Source organism: Symphalangus syndactylus, chromosome X (assembly GCF_028878055.3).
Source record: "Symphalangus syndactylus isolate Jambi chromosome X, NHGRI_mSymSyn1-v2.1_pri, whole genome shotgun sequence".
In the NCBI taxonomy this organism is placed as follows: Eukaryota; Metazoa; Chordata; class Mammalia; order Primates; family Hylobatidae; genus Symphalangus; species Symphalangus syndactylus.
The window spans coordinates 60,847,622-60,863,391 of record NC_072447.2 but is presented as its reverse complement, the minus strand read 5'-3'; the positions used below and the strand labels follow the sequence as shown (position 1 = coordinate 60,863,391).

At 44.4% G+C, this 15,770-nt stretch overlaps 1 protein-coding gene across 1 annotated transcript in view; it reads right to left on the bottom strand.

The window, feature by feature from the left end:
* LOC129475042 (zinc finger protein 674-like) overlaps positions 1-15,770 on the bottom strand; it is a 981,285-nt gene that overhangs the window by 319,977 nt on the left and 645,538 nt on the right.

Below are 15,770 nucleotides of genomic sequence, written 5' to 3'. Positions count from 1 at the left end.
CTCTGGAACTCCTAGCCTCAAATAATCCATCTTCCTCAGCCTTCTAAAGTACTGGGTTAGAGGCATGAGCCACTGTGCCTGGCCGCATTAAGTTTTTCTTTTCTTTTTTTTTTTTTTTTTTTTTTTGAGATGGAGTCTCACTCTGTTGCCCAGGCTGGAGTGCAGTGGTGCCATCTCGGCTCACTGACATGGCCGCCTCCCGGGTTTAAGCGATTCTCCTGCCTCAGCCTCCCAAGTAGCTGGGATTACAGGCATGTGCCACCACACCTGGCTAATTTTTTTGTATTTTTAGTAGAGACAGGGTTTCACCATCTTGGACAGGCTGGTCTCGAACTTCTGACCTCAGGTGATCCACCCACCTAGGCCTTCCAAAACGCTGGGATTACAGGCATGAGCCACTGCACCCGGCCCTATTAAGTTTTGATTGGATGTCAAACATTGTGATTTTTTTTCTTTTTGGGTGCTGGATATTTTTGTATTCAATATAAATCTTCTTGAACTTTGTTGAGTTGCAGTTAAGTTTCCTTGGAAATATTTTTATCCTTTAAGGTCTAGCTTTTATGATCTGTTTGATGGAGTCTTGAGCAGTGCTTTGTGTAGGGCTAATTATTCTCCACAACTGAGAAAAGACCTTCCTGAGGACTCTACCCAACACCTCATGAATTATGCATTTTTTTCCAATCTGACTGGTGGGAGCAGGCACTATTACTGGCTCTGTGTGAGCATGAGGCACTATTCCCTCTAATCCTTTCAGATGTTCTCTCCCTGGCCCCAGGCAGTTTCCTCACATGCATATACTGATCAGTAAGTACTCTTTTGAATACTGAAGGGTATGCTCTTCAGATCTCCAGGGTTCTCTGTCTATTAGAGTTCTCCAGAGAAACAGCACCAATGGGATACATTAGGATATATGTATCTATATCTATCTATCTACCTACCTACCTATCTATCTATCTATCTATTCATCCCCAAAGATTTTAAGGAATTGGCTCACATGATTGTGGAGGCTGGCAAAGTTCAAAATCTTCAAGGTAGACCAGCAAGCTGGAGACCCAGGGAAGCGCCGATGCTTTAGTATGAGTCTGAAGGCAGTCTCCTGGCAGAATTCCCTCTTCTGGGGAGATCAGCCTTTTTCTATTAAGGCCTTCAACTGATAGGATGAGGCCCGTGTGCGTTATGGAGGGTAATCTGCTTTACTCAAAGTCTACTGATTCAATGTCAATCTCATTTAAAAACTACCTTCACAGAAACATCTAGAATAATGTTTCACCAAATATCTGGGTACCAAGGCCTAGCCAGGTTGACATATAAAATTAACCATCACACTCTTTGTGTAGCTTTTTGCTTTCTGGTACTCTGTTCTATCAACTCTAGCTATTTTGATCTCCCGGAAGTCTTACCTCCAAATCCTCAACTCAGGGAGTCAGGTGGGCTCTACCTCAGTTCTCCCATCTTGTGCCATAGCCTGAACACTTTCTCAAGGGGGCAAACTGGTCTTCCGGGTGTGGTGGCTCACGCCTCTAAATCCTAGCACTTTGGGAGACAAAGGCAGGAGGATCACTTGAGCCCAGGAGTTTGAGACCAGCCTGAGCAACATAGGGAGATGCTCTCTCTACTAAAAATTAAATAAAAAAAAATTAGCTGCATGTGATGGTGCACGCCTGTAGTCCCAGCTACTCGGGAAGCTGAGGCAGGAGGATCCCTTGAGCCTAGGAGGTCGAGGCTGCAGTGAGCCGTGATCATGCCACCTGCACTCCAGCCTGGGCAACATAGCAAGACCCTGTCTCAAAAAATAAAAAAAGGCAGTAAACTGGGGAATCGTTGACTCTTCATCTCATTTGTTTCCCATCTCTCAGCCCTTGGTTGCCTGCTGTCCATTGTTCAAAACCTGTTGTTTCATGCATTTTATTTTTTTTGGTTTATTTGGTTGTTTCAGGTGGGAGGGTAAATCTGATCCCAGTCCATCTTTGGGACAATCAAATCTGAATCATACATTCTTCTCCAGTATAGCCTCTCAGTATCTCAATATGATTTAGAAGAAATCTAGATGAGACTAAGCAGTTTGCCTTTTTTTTTTTTTTGAGATGGAGTCTCGCTCTGTCACCCAGGCTGGAGTGCAGTGGCGCGATCTCGGCTCACTGCAAGCTCCGCCTCCCGGGTTCATGCCAGTCTCCTGCCTCAGCCTCTCAGAGTAGCTGGGACTACAGGCACCCGCCACCACGCCCGGCTAATTTTTTGTATTTTTAGTAGAGACGGGGTTTCACCGTGGTCTCGATCTCCTGACTTCGTGATCCGCCCGCCTCGGCCTCCCAAAGTGCTGGGATTACAAGTGTGAGCCACTGCGCCCGGCCTTTTTTTTTTTTTTTTTTTTTTAAGACAGAGTCTCGCTCTGTCACCCAGGCTGGAGTGCAGTGGCGCAATCTCGGCTCACTGCAAGCTCTGCCTCCCGGGTTCACGCCATTCTCCTGCCTCAGCCTCCTGAGTAGCTGGGACCACAGGCGCCTGCCACCACGTGCAGCTAATTTTTTGTATTTTTAGTAGAGACAAGGTTTCACCATGTTAGCCAGGATGGTCTGGATCTCCTGACCTTGTGATCTGCCCGCCTCAGCCTCCCAAAGTGCTGGGATTACAGGTGTGAGCCACCGCGCCCAGTCAAGCAGTTTACTTTCCAATAACTTGGGCCCTAAAAAATTCTTAACTGATTAAAGTAAATCTAAATGAAACTGAGTAATTGATGTGAAAACAAGCTCAGAATCACACATTCTGCTCCAATGTAACTTCTCAATATGAGTTAGAATAAATCTAGCAAAATTAAGCAATTTATGTATAAAATAACTTAGAATCACATATTTTCCCTAAATAAAATTTTATAGTGAGTTAATCTAGGTGAAACTAAGAGCTTTATTTTAAAATATTCAGAATCACAATTTTTTTCCTCAAAAGTAGTATCTTATGGAGAGTTAAGAGTATGTGAAGATGAAACTAAGCTGTATATGTACTAACAAGCACAAGATCAGACATAGTTCTAAAAAATAACTGCATATGGTGACTTAATGCAACTCTAGGTAAAATTAAGCAATATAAGTGAAAACAAGCTTAGAATGATACATTCTTCTCAAAAGTAATTTCCCATTGTGAGTTAGGGCAAAATTAGATGAAAAGAAGCAGCATGTCTTAAAACAAGCTCAGAACCTCACATTCTTTGGCAAGGAAACCAATTCTTGAAAGTTTGAGCAAATTTAGATTAGTCTAAGCATAAGCATTATAAGTAAAAATGTGCTTAGAATCACACGTTCTTTACTTTCTTTCTTTCTTTCTTTTCTTTCTTCTCTTTCTTTTTCTTCTTTCTTTCTTTTTTTTTCTTCTTTCTTTCTTCCTTTTTTTTTTTTTTTTTTTGAGACAGTCTTGCCCAGGCTGGAGTGCAGTGGCATGATCTTGGCTCACTGCAACCTCTGCCTCCTGGATTCAAGTGATTCTCCTGCCTCAGCCTCTGGAATAGTTGGGACTACAGGCATGTGCCACTATGCCTGGCTAATTTTTTTGTGTTTTTAGTAGAGACAGGATTTCACCATGTTGGCCAGGCGCGTCTCGAACTCCTGACTTCAAGTGATCCGCCCGCCTTGGCCTCCCGAAGTGCTGGGATTACAAGCATGAGCCACTGCACCTGGCCAAAATCACACATTCTTCTTCCAAAGTAGTTAACTTTTCTTTCTTTGTTTTTATTTTTTTAATTGAGACAGAGTCTCGCCCTGTCGCCCTGGCTGGAGTGCAGTGGCACGATCTTGGCTCACTGCAACCTCCGCTGCCCGGGTTCAAGCAATTCTCATGCCTCAGCCTCAGCCTCCCAAGTAGCCACGTGCCACCACACCCGGCTATTTTTTTTTTTGTATTTTTAGTGGAGACGGGTTTCGCCATGTTAGCCAGGCTGGTCTCGAACGCCTGACCACAGGTGATCCGCCCACCTTGTTCTCCCAAAGTGCTGGGATTACAGGTGTGAGGCACTGTGCCTGGTCCCAAAGTAACTTTTTATTGTGAGTTAGAATAAATTTAGATGAAATCAGAGTATTTGTGAGAATAAGCTCAGCGAAAAGACCAAAATAACACATTCTTCTCAAAGTAACTTCTTATGGCTAATTGGAGAAAATATTATTATTATTATTATTATTATTATTATTATTATTATTATTTATTTATTTTTTTTTGAGACGGAGTCTTGCTCTGTCCCCCAGGGTGGAGTGCAGTGGCGCGATCTCGGCTCACTGCAAGCTCCGCCTCCCGGGTTCACGCCATTCTCCTGCCTCAGCCTCCCAAGTAGCTGGGACTACAGGCGCCCGCCAACACGCCCGGCTAATTTTTTGTATTTTTAGTAGAGACGGGGTTTCACCGTGTTAGCCTGGATGGTCTCGATCTCCTGACCTCGTGATCCGCCCGCCTCAGCCTCCCAAAGTGCTGGGATTACAAGCGTGAGCCACCGCGCCTGGCTTATTATTATTATTATTATTTGAAATGGAACCTCGCTCTGTGGCCCAGGCTGGAGTGCAGTGGTGCAATCTCGGCTCACTGCAACCTCTGTCTCCCGGGTTCAAGTGATTCTCCTGCCTCAGCTTCCCGAGTAGCTGGGATTACAGGTGCCTGCCACCACGCCCGGCTATTTTTTTTTTTTTTTTTTTGTATTTTTAGTAGAGACGGGGTTGCACCATGTTGGCCAGGCTGGTTTTGAACTCCTGACCTCAAGTGATCTGCCCATCTCGGCCTTCCAAAGTGCTAGGATTAGAGGCATGAGCCACCGCACCTAGCCAGAAATCTTGTTATTATAAACAGTATATACGAAAACAAGATCACAGCTGGGCACGTGATTACAGATCACGCCTGTAATCCCAGCAGTTAGGGAGGCCGAGGCGGGTGGATCACTTGAGGTCAGGAGTTAGAGACCAGCCTGGCCAACATGGTGAAACCCCGTCTCTACTACAAATACAAAAACTAGCCAGGCGTGGTTGTTCAAGCCTGTGATCCCAGCTACTTGGGAGGCTAAGGCAGGAGAATTGCTTCAACTGGGACCTGGGAGGCAGAGGTTGCAGTGAGCCGAGATCACGCCACTGCACTCCAGCCTGGGCTACAGAGTGAGACTCCGTCTCAAAAACAAACAAACAAACAAACAAACACGAAACAAAACAAAAAAACAAGATCAGTCAGAATAACACATTTTCCTACAAAGCCAGCATGAAGGTTAGGTTAAGGGATAATGTTAGTGTTAGGGTTATGGTTAGGTTTAGGATCAAGGTAAGATTCAGGACCAGGGCAACAGTTAATTTCTTTTTTTTTAAATTTTAAATTATAAATAGAGATGGGGTCTTGGTATGTTGCCCAGGCTGGTCTTTAACGGCTAGGCTCAAGCGATCTGCCCACCTCAGCCTCCCAAAGTGTTGGGATTACAAGCGTGAGGCAAGACGCCTGGCCAGGAAACAGTTAATTTCATTATGAGGGTCAGGTTCATGGTCAGAGTTTGAGTATCAATTTCAGAATCGATGTCACGATGAGTTAAGTTCATTTTCAGTATCAAGATTAGGGTTATGTTTCGCATCATGGTCAGGATTAGAGTTAGGGCAGGTTCTGGGTCATGGTCAATGTTCTGGTTAGGTTTAGGTCAGGGTCAGCTTCATGGTTAGGGATATGTTTAGGGTAAAGATCAAGTTTATGGTTAAGTTAGGGGTTATGGTTAAAGTCAGGGTCATGACCAGGTCATATTTAGGATCTAGTTTATGGTCAGCGTTAGCATTAAGGTTTTATTTTTATTTTTATTTTTTTATTTTTTGAGACGGAGTCTTGCTCTGTCACCTAGGCTGGAGTGCAGTGGCACAATCTTGACCCACTGCAACCTCCACCTCCTAGGTTCAAGTGATTCTCCTGCCTCAGCCTCCCTAGTAATTGGGATTATAGGCGTGTACCATTGCGCCCAGCTAATTTGTGTGTTTTTAGTAGAGATGGGGGTTTTGCCATGTTGGCCAGGCTGGTCTTGAACTCCTGGCCTCAAGTGATCTGCCCACCTTGGCTTCCCAAAGTGCTGAGCTTACAGGCATAAGCCACCATGCCTGGCCTAGCATTCAGGTTTATAGTCAGGTTTATAATCAGTTTAGGATTATAATTAATGGGAGGGTCAGGTTCATGGTCAGGATTAGTGTTAGGGTTACGTTTAAGTTGAGGTCAATGTTCAGTTGTTCAATTTCAGGGTTAGGGCCAGAATTACGTGTGGGTTAGAAACAGGGCTGGGGTTCCCTACTTGAGGTTGGTTAACTAACTGACTGCAGCTGGGATTGGAGGAGCATATCCAGGGGATTTGGATCACCCTCGTTCCATTCCATGGAAGACCTCTTCTTTTTTTTTTTTTTGAGATGGAGTTTCGCTCTTGTTGCCCAGGCTGAAGTGCAGTGGCACAATCTTGGCCCACTGCAACCTCCACCTCCTAGGTTCAAGCGATTCTTCTGCCTCAGCCTCCCGAGTAGTTGGGATTACAGGCGTGTGCCACCACGCCTGGTTAATTTTTGTATTTTTAGTAGAGACGGGGTTTCACTATGTTGGCCAGGCTGGTCTTGAACTCCTGCCCTCAGGTAATCTGCCCGTCTCGGCCTCCCAAAGTGCTGGGATTATAGGCGTGAGCCACTGCACCCAGTCCATGGAAGACCTCTTCTAAAAGGCCTCTGAACTCTGTGTTGGCTGTTATGAACTTCCCAGAGATGTCCCTCACAAACAGCTTCTGCACCCTCTGCACAGATCCGTGGGAACTTCTGGTGCTGGTCTCGCTCCTCTCTGATGTCCCCATGTTATGAATGGGGATTGGAGGACAACTGGGACTATGCGAAATAGCAAGCTATCTGCATACAGGGAAGCACAGTATGCAGTGATGGATGCCCCCCACCCCCAACCTGGTCTACTGTAATCTCTCCTAAAAGGCTTCTTTCTTCACTGTGGAGGCCTTCAGGTGTTCATGAAGTCATTCTAGCTGCTATCTGATTTCTCCCAGCTGAGTCAAGGCTGGGCTGAAATAGCATGCTTAACCTGCTGCAGTTGGAGGAGCTTGGTCTAGAGGTAGGGACCAGCCCTGGATGTTGGGTCATCCCTCAAAAAGGCCTCTTGGTTGGCCGCAGTGGCTCATGCCTGTAATCCCAGCACTTTGGGAGGCCAAGGTGGGTGGATCACCTTAGGTCAGGAGTTCGAGACTAGCCTGGCCAACATGGTGAAACCCCATCTCTACTAAAAATACAAAAATTTGGCTGGGCATGGTGGCTCATGTCTGTAATCTCAACAGTTTGGGAGGCCGAGGCAGGCGGATCACCTGAGGTCAGGAGTTTGAGACCAGCCTGGCCAACATGGAGAAACCCTGTCTCTACTGAAAATACAAAAATTACCCGGGTGTGGTGGTGCATGCCTGTAATCCCAGCTACTCAGGAGGCTGAGGCACAAGAACTGCTTGAATCTGGGAGAGAGAGGTTGCAGTGAGCCGAGATTGCGCCACTTTACTCCAGCCTGGGCGACAGAGCGAGACCCTGTCTCAAAAAAAAAAAAAAAAAGAAAAAAAAAAGCCTCTATAACCTCCAGAGGTTGCTGGTGCTAGTCCTGCTGATTGTTGAGGAAGGAGCCTGGGAGCCCAGCATGCCTGTTCTCCATGGGAGCCTCGAAAGGACCAGCAAGCCTGTCCTACTTCTCTCTGAGAGCTGGAGCTGGAAAGCCATGGGGTGGGGTTCACACAGTTAGTCTTGGCCGGGTGCAGTGGCTCATACCTGTAATCCCAGCACTTTGAGAGGCCGAGGCAGGAGGATCATTTGAGGCCAGGATCTCAAGACTAGCCTGGGCAACATGAATAGACCACATCTCTACAAAAAATATAAAAATTAGCTGGGCATGATGGTGTGCGCTTGTAGTCCCAGCTACTCAGGAGGGTCGCTTAAGGCCAGGAATTTGAGGCTGCAGTGAGCTGAGATTGTACTACTGTACTCCAGCCTGGGCAACAGAGCAAGACCCTGTATTGAAACAAACAAACAAAAAACCCCAAAACAGCCTCCTGAGGTGTGAGGAGCTTGATCTGGGGCTTTTGGATACCTAGAGATAGGTATCTGGAGGGGACCTTCAGAAAGGCCTTTGCACTTTATGCAGAAGCCCCTGGGGGTTGAGCAAGTCAATCTGGCTTCCAGACCATGGTGTCAGAGAGTGACCAGGACGATTCCAGGTGGCCAATTGGGTGGAGAGGATGGAGCCCAGACGGGGTTTCAAAGAGCCCTTGTTCCGCAGAAGGTCTCCCTGAAAGTTCCCTTCCCCCTTCACAGTGGCCACTGGGGTCATCCCATGGGGTTCCATCACTCTTCGGCCTCCTCCATGTGATAAACTGGGCCATAAGTCCCTGGTAGTTATTGGAAAGCCGGCTGGCTGCATGGAGTGGGTAGGGAGGCTTCTTGGGATATCAGATGCCCTCAGTTCCTGTAGTACCCCTCCTGAAAGGCCACCGCACTCACCACGGAGAACCCCAGGGCTGATCTGTGCCATTCTCCCCAATTCTTTTCTTCCCTGCCCAAGAGATGGGGCCACTAAGTGCCCAGAATCAGGTTATATGTCTAGCCACCTGTGTTGGGGAAGCATGTACTGGTGTTTGGCTTTGCTTCTGTTCCCCAGTGGGTCCTCCCTAAAGGGACTGGGCACCCTTAGTGTTAGCCCCTGGGGATTTTCCCATGTCAGTCCAAACTCCTTTACCCAAGAAATAGGGCCACCAGGTGCCTGGGTTATTATGTAAAGACCAGGCAGACACAGAGGGTCGGGGATCCCTGCTCAGAGTTTCTTATTGTTCCTGCTTTCCGTTAGGTCTGTTCTTTTTCTTTTTTTTTCTTTTTTTCCTTGTTTTTCTTTTTCTTTTTTTTTTTTTTTTTTGAGATGGATTTTCGTTCTTGTTGCCCAGGCTGGAGTGCAATGGTGCCGTCTTGGCTCACTGCAACCTCTGCCTCCCAGGTTCAAGTGATTCTCCTGCCTCAGCCTCCCAAGTAGGCGGGATTACAGGCGCCCACCACCATGCCTAGCTAATTTTTTTTGTATTTTTAGTAGAGCTGGAGTTTCACCATGTTGGTCAGGCTGGTCTCAAACTCCTGACCTCAGGTGATCTGCCTGCCTTGGCCTCCCAAAGTGCTGAGATTACAGGCGTTGAGTCACTGTGCCCGGCCTCCCTTAGGTCTGTTCTAAAAGGACTGTGCATCCTCTGTGGAAGTCTCCAGGGCTACCTCTGCCAATCCCTCTCTTCTCCTTTCTCCCCTGCATGAGAAATGGGGTCACAAAATCCCCAGGCTGAGGTCGAGTGGTAAGACAGCTTCAGTGACTGCTTATGACAGTTGGGACTTAGCCTCTGCAGAGAAAATTAGAGACTTCATATCAGGACTATGAAGTGGGGACTTAGACTTGGGAGCTGAAATCAGAATTTAGCATCTGTAGGGGGAGTGGAGGAGAGTTGGTCCCTGGAGGGGGATTCGGGGAGCCTAGTGCTGGTGGCATAAATTGGGACTTATCCTCTGGAAGCAGAGATCCCGACTTGCTTTCTGGCAAGATGGGGCAAGACTCAGCCTTGAAGCATAAAGTAGGACTTAGGTCCTAGAGCTATTAATGTGGAGTTCGCTTCTGAAGGGGGAATTGGGGACCTAGTAGTAGGCGACATAGTATCTGGCAGGGGGAAGGCAGGACTTAGTGTCTGGTGTGAGGAGTCTGGTGTTAGTGCCTGCCTGAGGACCCTAAACTCAGTGTCTGATGGGTGAGAATCAATGTCTAGAACTGTAAAGGGATTGAGGTTTTACCCTATTTTGAAGCCAACAAGATGTCTTATATCATGGAGGCAAGCAGAAGACAAGAGATTCCTTGGTCAGAGATAAAGGATGTTACTATTCACAGCAAAAGCAGTAGCCAGAGTATCAGCATGATGTTTGGGCTGGTTTGCCATGCCCCCAGGTCTCAGAGGGGTATGCAGATGGGCCTAGATGCATGTGTGCACACATAGTGGGGTTGTGTTATAGGAGAGGTACACTGAATGTGGTGTATTCATTGCTTTCATAATGAGCAGTGACAAGCTCTGCTTTTGTCTGGAAGGAGATATTACCTGATTTCTCAAGGGAGCTCACTCAGTCACTGCCTGTGTAAAGAGTGGTCAGGGACTTGCATTCTTGGCATGCCTAGCACAAACGTGCAGGGACCCTCAGGAACAACGGCACATTGCCTTTTGGTAAGTCAGATTGACCAGATGGCCTGCTTTGTGGTTTGATAAGATGTTCTGATGTGGGGGTTGACCATAAGTCTGGGTTCACAGGTTGACCAGATGTCTTGATTCAACCAACTGTTCCTTTTAGAAGTTTGGTTGACTAGATGTCCATTTAGACAATTGGCCAAAAAGGACTCAGATAGTGCTGGGCTTTAATGTTTGTCAGGGCGGAGGCTTCCACCACTGGTGAGTGGAGCTAGAGCCTGTGCCGCACTAGATTGAGTTCCCAGGTCCAGGAGTTCCAGAGAGGGCAAGACAGCCACACTGGGGGCCTCGGATTACCTGTAATTCCTCGTGATCTCCTCCTCAGACTTCTCAGAACACACCACTGTGGCCCCTGGAGCTCCCTGGAACTATTCCACTCCTCTCCCCTCTACCTTGATTGAGAAATGGGCTGGAAGTGACTGGGTTAGGAGGCTAGCCAGTTCTGTTGAGGTGGGAGAAGGTTCCCTATTTTAGGCTTCAGATCATCCCTGGTCTTCTGAGGGTCCTCAATAAAGACCTCTATACTCTCTTTGGAGCCTTGGGAGCCTCTCTGTGCCAGCCCTGTTGCTCTCTCAATACCCTCTTTTGAGAAATGGGGATGAAAAAGAATCAAGTAGAGATCAGACAACTAGTAGGCCACAGTGAGGGTTGGGGATGGGGAGGAGGAGGCCAGCCTGGGCTATCATATCCACCTGGTACCTTGGAGACCTCCAATGAAATGGCCTTTGTAGGTTAGGTTGGAGCCCAGGAATTCATAAACAACTTTATGACATTGCTTTCCCCAGCTCCTGACCTCATGTGCATGGATTGGATCCTGATTTATATACCAAAGACTGTGAACTGAGCTAATGCTCCATCCAAGTCCTAGACTAACTACTGGGTGGTACACAATGGGATGGACCTGAATAACACTGTAAAGTCTGTAAAAACTGAATGGAAAAAAACCCCATACCAACAGAAGACAGGATGGAATTTGTGGCCTGAACCTAACCATATAGATTGCCTGCTAAAACAAATGTATCAACATTCTTCATATGATTTAAACAAGGCCCATATTATGTATTATGAATACATAATATTCAAAATGGCCAGGATACAATCCAAAATTACTCAGCATGCAAAGAATAATGAAATGCTCAATTCAAATGGGGGAACAACAACCAGTAGATGCCAAGAATGAGATGATGCAGATGTTGGAATAATCTGACAAGCACTTTAAAGCAGCTTTATAAAAATGATTGAATGAGCAATCATCCTTGAAACAAATATTAAAATGGAAAGTATTGGAATAGAAAAGAGCAGACACAAAGACTAACCAAATGGAAATTTTGGAACTGAAAGACAAAATTTTAAAAAATCACTGGGTAGGCACAACAGCAGAATAGAGATGACAGAGTGAAGAGCCAGTGCACTTGAAGATAGATCAATAAAAAATATTAAACCTGAACAACACAGAGAAAACAAAGATTGAAAAACAACAACAGTCTGAAGAACTTGTGGGACAACAACAAAAAGTCTAATATTCAAGCTATTGGAGTCCCAGAAAGAGAGGAGTGTGGGGCAGAAAAAATATTTGAGGCCGGGTGAAGGCAGTGGCTCAAGCCTGTAATTTCGGCACTACAGGTGGGGGCCAAGGTGGGAGGATCATCTGAGCCCATGAGTTTGAGACCAGCCTGAGCAACATAAGGAGACCCTGTCTCTAAAATAATAATAATAATAAAATTAAAAAAAATAAAAAAAAGCTAGGCGTGGTAGCCTTTGCCTGTGGTCCCAGCTACTTGGGAGGTTGAGGTGGGAGGATTGCTTGAGCTCAGGAGGTCAAGGCTGCAGTGAGCTGTGATTGTGCCACTGCACTACAGCCTGGGTGACAGAGCAAGACCCTGTCTCAAAAAATATACATATTTAAAGCAATAATGGCCCCAAACTTTCCAAGTTAGGTAAAGACATAAAGTCAAGAAGATGGGCAAACCCCCAACAGGATAAAGCCAAAGAAATCCACATCCAGACACATAATCAAATTGCTGAAAACTAAAGGCAAAATAAAATATCTTGAAAGCAGTGAGAGAAAAATGGCTCATTACCTGTAGGAGAACAGTGATTTCAATGACTGTGGATTTCTCATCACAAACTGTGAAGGCCAGTGCTATGGTTTGAGCATCCCCACCAAAACTCACATTGGAACCTTAGTTTCCAGTGCAGCAATGTTGGCAGATGGTGCCTTTAAGAGATGATTAGGTTGTTAAGATACACTAATGTCTTTCTCGTGAGACTAGATTAGTTCTGATGGATTATTTCTCTCCGAAATGCATTAGCTCCTATGAGAGTGGGTTGTTATAAAGTGAGGTTGTCTCTTGTGTTTGGTTTCTCTACATGCACCTGCTACCCCTTTGGCTTCTCTGCCATCTTGTGACGCAGCACGTGGCCCTCACCAGAAGCTAAGCAGATGCCAGCACCCTGCTGTTAACCTTTCCAGCCACCAGAGTTGTGAGCCAAATAAATCTCTTTCTTCGTAAGTTACCCAGACCCAGGTATTCTATGACAGCAATACAAAACAGACTCAGACAGACAGAAGGAAATTACACACTTTTAGAGTGCCAAAAGGCTGAAAGAAAAGAACTATTGACCCTGAATTGCATATCCAGTGAAAATAGCCTTCATGTGAAATAAAGACATTCTCATATGAAAGAGTGAAATAAAGACATTCTCATATGAAAGAAAAGAAAACTAAGGGAATTCATAGCCAGGATACCTGTTCTAAAAGAATTGCTAAAGGATACCTGTTCTAAAAGAATTGCTAAAGGAAGTTCCTTTTTTTCTTTTTCTTTTTCTTTTTTTTAAATCGAATTTTCCAGGCTGGAATGCAGTGGTGCGATCTCGGCTCACTGCGACCTTCACTTCCCTCCACTTCCCGGGTTCAGGCCATTCTCCTGCCTCAGCCTCCTGAGTAGCTGGGATTACAGGCCCCCGCCATGATGCCCGGCTAATTTTTGTATTTTTAGTAGAGACAGGGTTTCACCATGTTGGCCAGGCTGGTCTTCAACTCCTGACCTCAGGTGATCCTCTTGCCTCGGGCTCCCAAACTGCTGGGATTACAGGCAAGAGCCACCGTTCCCAGCCAGGAAGTTCTTTAAACTACAAAAAGGATACAAGAAGGAAACTTGGAACATCAGGAATGAAGGAAGAAGAACCGGAATCGTAAACATCTTGGTAAATATAATGGACTATTGTGCTTTTGAGTTCTTTAAAACATGCTTGACAGTTCAAAGCAAAAATTTTTAACATTGATGAGTTTTCAATGTATACAGAATATATAATACACTTGTAACATGAAGGAGAAAGGGTCATGCCTGTAATCCCAACACTTTGGGAGGCCAAGGTCAGGAGTTCGAGACCAGCCTGGTCAACATGGTGAAACCCCGTCTCTATTAAAAATACAAAAATTAGCTGGGCTTGGTGGCCGGCACCTGTAATCTCAGCTACTCAGGAGGCTGAGGTGGGAGAATCACTTGAACCCGGGAGGTGGAGGTTGAAGTGAGCCAAGATCACACCACTGCACTCCAGCCTGGGCAACAGAGTGAGAGACTCCATCTCAAAACAAAAACAAAAAAACAAATCAAACTTGAATTTCAAAGAACTGAAATAAAAAATATGCTCTCTGAGCATAATGGAATTAAACCTGAAATCAATACCCAAAAAGATAATAATAAAATCTCCAATCATTTAGAAATTAAACACACTTCTAAATAATCCATGGGTCAAAGAAAATGTCTCCAAGGAAATTAGAAAATATTTTTAATTTAACAAAAATGAAAATACAATATATCAGACTTTGTGGGCTGCAGAAAGAGCAGTACTGAGAGGAAAATGTATAGCATTAAATGCTATTTTAGAACAGAAGAAATGTCTCAAATCCATAATCTGAGATTCCAATTTAAGAAACTAGAAAAAGAGCAAAATAAATCAGAATAAAGCAGAAGGAAGGAATAACAAAGATAAAAGGATAAATCAATGAAATTGACAATCAAAAAAATGAAATCAAAAGCTAGTTCTTTGAAAGATCAATGCAACTGATAAACCTCTAGCAAGACTGACAAAGAAAAAAGACACAAATAACCAATAGCAGGTAAAAAAAGGGGATATCACTACAAACCTCTCAGGCATTATTAAAAGGATAATAAGGAAATACTATGAATAACTCTACACACATAAATTTGACAACTTAGATGAAAAGGATCAATTCCTTGGAAGCCACAAACTAACAGACCTCACCAAAATTAAATAAGCCACCCAAGTGGCCTTATAATTATTAAGGAATGTTAAAAAGCTTCTGAAAAAGAAATCTCCGGGTCCAAACGGTTTCACTGATGAATTTTGCCAAATATTTAAAGAATAATAATAATTATACATTTTCTTTTCCAGATAGTAGAAGAAGGAATACTTTCCAATTCATTTTATAAGGCCAGAATTACCCTGATGTCAACCATAGACAAAAGATAGTAGATGCAAAAATCCTCAACAAAATATTGGAAAATGGAATTCAGCAACATATAAAAGTAATAATATATCATGACCAAGAGAGGTTTATCTCAGGAATGCAAGAATTGATCATATTAACAGTCTAAAGAAGGAAAACCACATAATCACATTAATAAATGCAGAAAAGTACGTGAGAAGGGAACTTCCTCAATTTGAGAAAGGCCATCCACAAAAATACATATAACTAATATCATATTTAATAATAAAAGACTGCATGCTTTTCTCTTGAGATTGGGAACAAGACAAGGCTGTCTACTCTTACTATTTCCATTCACATAATAGTGGCAATCTTAGCCAGTGTAATAATGCAAGAAAAATAAAAACATACTAACTGGAAAGAAAGAAATAAAATTGTCTCTATTCACAGAAGACATGATTATATACCCAAAGAATCTCAGAGAAGCTACAGAAATACTGTTAGAACCAATTAGTGAGGTTAGCAAACTCATCAGATACAAAGTCAACCTATAAACGCCAATCACACTTCTATAAACAAGCAATGATCAACTGGAAACAAATCCAAAAAATAATAATAAGGTTGGGTGTGGTGGCTCACGCCTGTAATCCCAACACTTTGGGAGGCTGAGGTGTGTGGATCGCTTGAGTACAGGAGTGCAAGGTTGCAGTGAGCTATGATCGTGCCACTTCACTCTAGCCTGGCCCATAGAGCAAGACCCTGTCTCAAATAATAATAATAATAATAACATTTACAATAGCTCCCAAAAGTGAAATACGTGGATATAAATCTAACAAAACATGTACAAGATCTGTATGCTGAAACCTACAAAACACTGATGACAAAAATTGAAGAAGGCCTAAATAACGGGAGAGACATGCCCTGTTCATGGATAAGACTCAGAATAGTAAAGATGTCAATTATCTCCAAATCGTTTTACAGATTTAAAGCAATTTCAGGCCTGGCATGGTGGCTCATTCCTGTAATCCCAGAGCTTTGGGAAGTCGAGGCAGG